Source organism: Loxodonta africana, chromosome 3, assembly GCF_030014295.1.
Source record: "Loxodonta africana isolate mLoxAfr1 chromosome 3, mLoxAfr1.hap2, whole genome shotgun sequence".
NCBI lineage: Eukaryota > Metazoa > Chordata > Mammalia > Proboscidea > Elephantidae > Loxodonta > Loxodonta africana.
The window spans coordinates 19,535,349-19,543,818 of NC_087344.1; the positions used below are offsets into that span (position 1 = coordinate 19,535,349).

The following is an 8,470-nucleotide window of genomic DNA, read 5'->3' on the forward strand; positions in this document are numbered from 1 at the left end:
CTCCTCTTGGGTGCCTAGGTGGAGGGCATGTCCTTGTCCCCTCGAGTGCATAGTGTGGAGGGGAGGGTATTGCAGCTCGTCCTTGGGTACCCAGGGCTGCTGGCTGGAGGGACTGGGAGGCACCTCTTATTCTCAGACCCCTGTTGTGGGAAGTTAGATAGAGTGGTGGTACCACCAGCCCTCAGACCCCTGGTGTGGGTGGTTGAAGCACCTGCTTAGGGGGTAGGGTGGTATGAAATGTCACATATTTGCAGCTCCACCTTGGCTGCCATTGTTGAAAATGTGCTTCAGGCGTATGCCCTGCTGTTTTATGGTGATGAGGGCATGTGGTGTTGAACCGGCCAACATAGTTATGGGCAAGTGTGAAGGGTGCTGTAAATCCGTGGACCCCCTATGCCAGTGGCTGGGCGAAGTGGCTGTGAGACTGGTGTGGGAGCAGAGAGCCCTAAGTTCCCAGCATAGGGGGTGTGGCATTTTTTAGTATTGTGGGATTGGTGTCAGAGAGGAGTGGGGTTGGGGGTGAATGAGGGGAAGGAATCACTTCTTCTCTGTGAAACTCCGGGAGGGGGAGGGGTTGTTTTGCCCCAGTGCACTAGGTTAGAGGCTTGCCCTTAACTGTTACAGGTCTGGTGTCATCCTACTGGGCTCTAGAGGCATTTGCAGATGAGCTGCTGCTTGGCTACACCCGCTGTGATGACGCTTGTCTTTAAATGTTGTTCCTTGTCTCAGCCTGTGTGAGCTACACTGACTTAGCTAACAGGGCACTGGCAATCTTGCTATCGGTACTTCTCTGCTGCTTTTGGATTGTCTAACCTCCCTCCTGCTGCTCAGTTCGATTCTTCAGCTTTGTCTTTGATAATTACGGTTCCTAGATTGTCGTATATAATTGATTCACTTGTTTTTTCGGGCCTTTGTTCTAAGAGGAACAACAGGCAGTGTCTGACTATTCCATCATCTTGGCTGCACTCCCCTGGGAGTGTCTGTTGTGGTTTGAAGGAATGTTTTCTTCACGTGTGGTAGAAGGGACCTGCATGAACCTGAGAGAAAAGATGTGGTGGAGATGCTCAAACCTGGAAAGGCCAAGCCATTCTCAGTGAAGTTTACAGGGAAGAACTAGCTCCATGAACCCTGATGAGATGATGTGGATGATCTGCCAAGTGCAGGATGCCAGTAGCTGTGAGTGGAATCTCACCCAGACATACGTGCTGCTGTGCACACATGGCACACAGGCCAAGAGGACTTTGTGCAGTGGAGGTTGAAGGTGTGCACAAGAGTGGTGGAGCCACTGGTTGGTGATTTTTCAACAAGATTCGAGTGAAGAGAATTTTAGGCACCTCTGTGGCCTTTAAGAACTTTGCCTCCCAAAATTACCAAGGAGCTTAACCTATGAACTTCTCTGTTCTCCTAGGCAGCTGCTGGCACCATGTTAAAGTACAAGTTCCCTGGAAAATTTTGAGGCAATGCTATCGAAGGCTTCAGAAGTGCCTGAAATTCTCTTCAGTTTCACCCCATTGAGAGTCTGCCGAGGCAGTGTGCACACCTCCATCCTCCACTGAATGAAGTCTTCCTGTCCTGGTGTGCCATTCAAACATAGCAGCGTGTATTTGTGGGTGAGATCCCACTCACAGCCATTGGCATCCAGCACTCGGCAGATCTCCTGCCTCATCTCCTTGGGTTCCATGGAGCTGATGATCTTCATCTTCCACGTAAACTTGAGAGAGTGAGGCTTGGCCTCTCAGGGGTTGAGCATCGTCTCTACAGCTTTGCTCTCAGATACCTTCGGGTCCTTTTTGACACACATAAAACGAAGATACCTTCTCTTGATCTTAAAGAACCTCCCAGTGGCCCCCTGCTTGCCCTGGCTGCTTACAAAGGGAGAGGCTGGGGTCACAGCCTGGGGCATTTTCGGCTGGTCAGGTACCTCCTGCACCCGCTCATCATTTAATGAGCTTAATTTTAACACTCCCTGGGAGAAACTGGTTCCCTCTGGGGCTCCACTACTCTTGTCGATGGTGTGGGCTGAGGAGGAGCCACAGAAAGACATTGGGGGGCTGTACTGGGCTGTGGCACCTCACTGTTTCTCACCTTGGCACACAGTCCAGAGGTCTGGTTGGGCTGTGCTTAGGCTGTCCTGGATTCCTGGTGCAGGTGGGACATGGCCATTAGATAAACCGTTCAAAGAATTGTGGATGTAGTAATCATAGGTGGGAATGGCAGGCTTGGTGGAACTACACTGTTTGGGTTTAGCACAGGTGGTAGGATGCACCTCATGGGGTGAGGAAGAAGTGTGGCTATTGGTGCAATGGGCTGCAGCTTGGGGTTCCAGGGTGCTGCTGTGGCTCTCCATCTCAGATGTGTTGTGACCCAGAAGCAGATAGGTGGCCATCACGTCATTGTACTTTTGGTTCAACAGGGAGTCATGAATCTCTTCCTGTGCGTAACCCATGTTCACCATCACCTCAATGCACCAGGGGTCATCATAGTCTGGGAGTGGCTGGACATATAGCCTGTTTTTCTTTATGGCCCACCTTCATCCATAGATGTCCTGGGATCTCCTCTAATGTGGCTCTCTTTCTTGGGTCACGAATGAAAATTTTGCTCAGCAGTTATTAACACTGTGTAGACATGTGGAAAGGAATATCATATTGTCCCTCCAGTACCTGCTCTCACAGCTTCAATAAGGTCTTTCCACCAAAAGGCAGAGATGCACTTACCATGAAGTACAGGATGACTCCCAGGCTCCACACATCCACTGGGGGTCTGTCATACTTTTCTCCCTGAAAGAGTATAAGGGGAACTTATACTCTTGTAAGGGAATAAGGAGGACTGCCACAGAAGATATCCAGCTTGTTTCCCGTGGTGAATTCAGTTCCAAAGCCAAAGTCTGCAAGTTTGATGTTCATTTCCTCATCCAATAGCAGGCTTGCTGTTCTCAGATCCCTATGAACAATACCCTTGTTGTGACAATACTACATCACCAACACTATTTAGTGAAATTTTCTTTGGGCCTCTTTTTCACTCATCAAACCATGAATCACTAGGTGATAAAACATGTCCCCTCCACTTGCATATTCCATCACTATATTGAGGGTGTTCTCATACTCCATCACTTGAAACAGCTTTACAATATTTGGATGATGGAGAGCCTTCATAATTTTTATTTTTTGGTATAGTCTCGAGGTTGGAGGACGTCTGTTGGATCTTGTCAGCTGTTTTAATCAGTACCTCTTTGCCAGTGTTGATGTGCTGGGCCAACTTGGCCCTGGCAAATGTCCCATTGCCAATGGTTCTGAGGAGGTGGTAATGTCCCACATGGGTTTCCTTCTCAGCAGAGAAGGCTAAGTGGCTCCATAGCATGTTGGATGTGCAGTCAAGGCCTAGTGGGCTTTGGGATAAGAGATGCCCTTGTGGTAGTATTAAAAATGGAAAAGTGATGACTAAAAACCTAATGAAATATGGAAAAAATGAGAAAAATAAGTTAAAATGTAATAAAAAAGATAAAAGGAGAAAAAATTGAAACTTTAAAAGAAAAAACTTCTGAAAGCTAAAAACATAACTAGAAAAAATCAAATAGATCGAATGAAAGTGACTAAAATAAAAGAATAAAAGTAAAATGAAAACTCAGTAATCAGAAAAATAATAATCTACAAGTTTGAAGTGATGTAAAACAAAAGAGGTAAGGAAAATTAATAAAATGGGAAATTTAAAAACATATTGAAAAGATAGAAAAACAAAAGAACTGAATGCAAAAGGATATACAAGAGAAAAATATAGAAATGAAAAGAATAAATTAAAAAGGAATAATATGACAAAACTAAAAAATAAAGAAAAAGATTAAATGTGAATATCAAAGAATACAGAAATGAGAAAAAATGGTAAATGGAAAATAAAGCAATAAAGAAAAGGATAAAGAAAAAAGATAAAAACATAAGATATAAATGAAAAAGGTAAATGAGAACAGCAAAAGGAGGAAATGGAAAATTAAGATTAAAATGGCAAAAGGTAAAAAATTGTAAGCAAGATAAATGCTATATATAAACACAAAACAATAAATAAAGGGTCAAGAAAAAGGCAATAAACAATTAAAAAAGGATAAGAGCAGATATAAAATGACAAAAGTAAAATAATAGTAAAATGATAAAGAAAAAATAAGTACATAGAAAAAGTAAAATGAAAAATTGAGGAAATAAAGGGAAAGGAAAATAAATGAAAAAATAACAAAGGAATGAAGGAAAACAAGGAAAAGTAGAAACAGAAAAGAGTAAGGACAAAATAAGAAAAGCTAATAATGAAATAGACACAAACCCCACAATTTGAAGAGAATACAAGCTAAGTTCGATCACAGTCTCTCAGGTCGCTGAAACAGTTTCCTGAGCTAGAAGGACCACAAATTTAGGTGTCCAGGGACTTATAAAAAAAAAAAAATTTTTTTTTTTTTTTTTTTTTTTATACACGGGCTTGGAGCTCCAAACAATTGACTCTTTATGAGGTTGCCACAAGAAATGGACCAGTCAAGACTGGGGATAATTCACTGTGCCTTCACTTTTTGGTCTCAAAAATACCCATTTTTTCAAAAAGAAAAATGTGTGTGTGTGTGTATTGTATATAGGGAGAGAATTCCACAGAGCTTTTCTTTCTTTTTTTTATTGATTTTCATATTTTTTATTGTGTTGAAAATATACATAACAAAACATGCCATTTCAACAATTTCTACCTGTACATTTCAGTTACATTGATTATATTCTTCAAGTTGTGCAAGCATTCTCGCTGTTATTTTCCAAATCATTCCACTACCTTTAACAGAAACTCAGTGCCCCTAATCAAAAACTCTTCCTTTTCCCCTCCTTGTCGCCCCTGGTAACCACTAATAACCTTTGTCTTGTGTATATTTGCTCATGTCCTGAATTATTTTGCTCAGGTTGGTGTTTTCAGGCTTCATGTTTTTGTATACATCAGGACTTCATTTTTTGCGGGGCGGGGCGGGGGGTCTGTGATATTCTATTGGGAGTCCCTGGCTTGCAGCAGCAGTTAAGTGCTCATCTACTAGGTTTCAGGTTCAAACCCACCCAGAGGCTTCTCACAAGACAGGCGCAGCGATCTGCTTCTGAAAAGTCACAGCCTTGAAAACCCTATGGAGCAGTTCTACTCCATTGTGTGTATGTAGAAGATTTTGTGTGTTCATCTCTTGGTGGACATTTTGGTTTCCATCTTTTGCCTATTGTGAAAAGTGCTACAGTGAATATTGTTGTACAGATTTCTGTTTGCCTCCCTACCCTCACTTCTTCTGGAATTGGGATTGCTGGGTTGTATGCTTCTACAACTCCCCAAACTAAAGAATCAAAATCTTTCCCTGAGACCAGAAGAACTAGATGGTGCCCAGCTACAACCAATGACTGCCCTGACAGGGAACTCAACAGAGAACCCCTGATGGAGCAGGAGAGCAGTGGAATGCAGATCTCAAATTCTCATAAGACCAGACTTAATGGTCTGACTGAGACTAGAAGGACCCCAGTGGTCATGGACCCCAGACCTTCTTTTGGCTCAGGACAGGAACCATTTCCAAAGCCAACTCTTCAGACAGAGATTAGACTGGACAATGTGTTGGAGAGGGATGCTAGTGAGGAGTGAGCTTCTTGGATCAGGTGGACACTACGTTGGCATCTCCTGCCTGGAGGGGAGATGAGGGGGTAGAAGGAGTTAGAAGTTGGGAAAATGGACACGAAAAAGGGGATTGGAGGGAGGGAGCAGACTGTCTCATTTGCAGGAGAGCAATTGGGAGTATGTAGCAAGGCGTATACAAGTTTTTGTGTGAGACTGACTTGATTTGTAAACTTTCACTTAAAGCACAATAAAAATTAAAAAAAAAATCAATGAATAAGGATCAAAGCAAATATGGCTCCAAAAAAGATTGCCAGCTCTACCCTGCCTACTCGGTAATTATTCCTTTGATTTTCAAACCTGTTAATAGATATTACAATACTGGTAAACTAATAAAACTGCTGAAGAAAGTAGTGAAAATATGTGAGAGCAAGGAATATATAAGCCTTGTAAATTTGAAGTCTTGGTGGCAGGCATGACATTCCAAGGGCTTAGAGATTACCTCACAGAAGCCAAGGGTAAAGTCCAGACATTTTTTGGGGGCAAGGTTAAATTATTTACTGCACAGGCCATCCCCTGGTCTTTGGCCAAGACTCTCTTACAGCAAAATGATCATATCCCCAACATTTGAAGGAGCCACTGTGGCATAGGGGTATATTTAAAGGAAAAACTCGACTACCCTACAAAGCTATTGCATACGTTTTAATATTTTTGTCTCTTGATCTACCACTATTTGTGCCTTATGATAAAGTTGTGGAGAACTATTTAGCAGAGAAATTTGCTGATGGTTAGGTAAATCCAGTTATTCAGTAAAGCAATCATTCCCATCAGTATTACATCATAAGGAGACTTTAAACTTCCCAATGCGTTTGACAATCAGTATCAACATTATAATCTTACCAACGATGCCAATGTTACACCTTTAATGCACTATCGTTAGTAGATGTAACCTGAAAAATAAGAGTCAAAAGTTACTGGCACTCTACTAAAGCCCCATTCAGTCATTATCAATTAGATCAGTCTATCATCACATCGTATTACCAAAATGTTTCCCAGAGCATTGCCACTCAGGTTTTCAGGATTCCGTTTGACTTTGTCAGGTTCCAGAAGCAGGGGAGGCTTCATACGGCAACGTGTGGCTTTACCCTTTCAAGCATGATGTATAAATGAGCTAAGAGACAATATTATTGCTTGCTTTGAACCTCTTTTTGGGCACCAATGTAGTACTGGATTTTCCTCACTGAATAACCCATTTATTCATTATTTTATACCAATGTATTATTCCTCTTTCTTTCCATATGTAGTTAATTTTTACCCAAAATTTACCACTTTTGGAAGGGAAGTTAGGTCTGTCACTGTGTTGGTCCAGATTGCTGGCAGCAATACTAGCCTAGCAAGAGCCTTCTTCTCACTCCATTCCCATTCATATAACACAGGATTGTATAGATAAGGAACTACTGAGCTATCTCGACCGCTAGACAATGTAGCTGCATTCATTGCTAACCCCAATTTTGCTTAATGTTTTGAAGGCACAGTCCACCCGATCAGATTCTTGAGAGTTCTAACAAAAAGATTTAAACATATAGTTTCAGTTTCTTGCTTAGGAGTCATCCACAGTTGCAGCACTGATCCTGGCACCAATTAATTGTATCAGGTAGGGGGGAAAAAAAAAAGAAAGTTGAGGTGATGTGGGAAAGAATTGTAGAGTCATGCCAGCATCCTCTTCTAACCTCCCTTCCTATGATGCCCCAGAAAAGTAGAGGAATTTATCAGGTTGGATTGCTCCCTTGGCCCCCTTAATCTTAAGTGTGAGCACATACTCATGAAGGTTAGCCAGCCCTATATGCCTTTATTGTTGTTTTTGTTAGGTGCTGTCAAGTAGGTTCTGACCCATAGTGAGCCCATAATAAGAAAATGAAACACTGCCCAGTCCTGTGCCATCTTCATAATCATTATTATGCTGAAGCCCATTGTTGCAACCACTGTGACAATCCATCTCATTGAGGGTCTTCTTTTTTGCTGACTCTCTACTTCACCAAGCATAATGTCCTTGTCTGGAGCCCTGGTGGTGTAGTGCTTAAGAGTTAACCATAAGGTGAGCCGTTCGAATCCACCAGCTGCTCCTTGGAAACTCTATGGGGCAGTTCTACTCTGTCCTATAGGGTTGCTATGAGTTGGAATTGACTTGACAGCTATGGCTTTGGTTTTTTTGCTTTTAATGCCCTTCTCCAGGGACTGGTCCCTCCTGATAACATGTCCGATGTACTTGAGATGAAGTCTCGCCATCCTTGCTTCCAAGGAGCATTCTGGCTGCATTTTCTCCAAGACTGATTTGTTCATGCTTCTGGAAGTCCACATTATATTCAATACTCTTCAGCAGTGCCATAATTCAAAGGTATCAATTGTTCTTCGGTCTTCCTTATTCATTGCCCAGCTTACACATGCATATGAGGCAACTGAAAACACCATGGCTTGGGTCAGGCATACTTTAATCCTTAAAGTGACATTTTTGCTTTTCAACACTTTAAAGAGGCCTTTTGCAGATTTGCCCAATGCAATATGTCATTTGATATCTTGACTGCTGCTTCCATGGACATTGTGGATCTAAGAAAAATGAAATCCTTGACAACTTCAATCTTTTCCCTGTTTATTATGATGTTGCTTATTGGTACAGTTTTGAGGATTTTTGTTTTCTTTACATTGAGGCACAATACAAACTGAAGGATGTAGTCTTTGATCTTCATCAGTAAGTGCTCTTCACTTTCAGCAAGCAAGGTTGTGTTATCCACATAATTCAGGTTGTTAATGAGTTTTCCTCCAATCCCGATGCCCCGTTCTTCTTCATAGAGTGCAGCTTCTCAGATTATTTGCT

At 42.1% G+C, this 8,470-nt stretch overlaps 1 pseudogene; it reads right to left on the reverse strand.

Annotated features, from left to right (window-relative positions):
* Positions 1-1,186: 1,186 nt before the first annotated feature.
* LOC100657041 (serine/threonine-protein kinase MARK2-like) lies at positions 1,187-4,448 on the reverse strand (annotated as a pseudogene).
* Between the last annotated feature and the right edge of the window lie 4,022 nt (positions 4,449-8,470).